Source organism: Octodon degus, unplaced genomic scaffold (assembly GCF_000260255.1).
Source record: "Octodon degus isolate 3935 unplaced genomic scaffold, OctDeg1.0 scaffold00001, whole genome shotgun sequence".
NCBI lineage: Eukaryota > Metazoa > Chordata > Mammalia > Rodentia > Octodontidae > Octodon > Octodon degus.
This window is the reverse complement of record NW_004524577.1, coordinates 8,681,585-8,682,049: the sequence shown is the minus strand read 5'-3', so window position 1 is coordinate 8,682,049 and position 465 is coordinate 8,681,585.

Below are 465 nucleotides of genomic sequence, written 5' to 3'. Positions count from 1 at the left end.
ATCTTGTACAGCAATTAACCACTAAGAAGAATATATCCAGTGTATTATGTGTTGAAACTGTACTTCCAATTTGATTTGAAACTGTCTCATTGCTGTTTATCAATAAAACTTTGAAAAAAAAATAAAGTCACTAGTTGTTTTTTTTTTTTTAGTGGAACCGGGGATTGAACTCAGGTCCTTGAGCTCGCCAGGGAAGCGCTTATTCCACTGAGCCATCTGCCCGGCCCCATCACTAGTATTTAAAAAAAAAAAAAAAAGGAAACAACCATGCTGATAAAGCTGCTAGACAAGCGGCCCTAGACACTCCTACTGTCCTAACCCTAGAGACAGCCGAGCCACCTGAACTGCCTATACCGCCCCACCTAATGGAGGAACCAGAGCTCCAAACTTACTTCCAACAGGTTCATAAGTTAACTCATTTGGGCATCAAAAAGCTTTGCCTCCTGGCCCAACATCAAAACACCA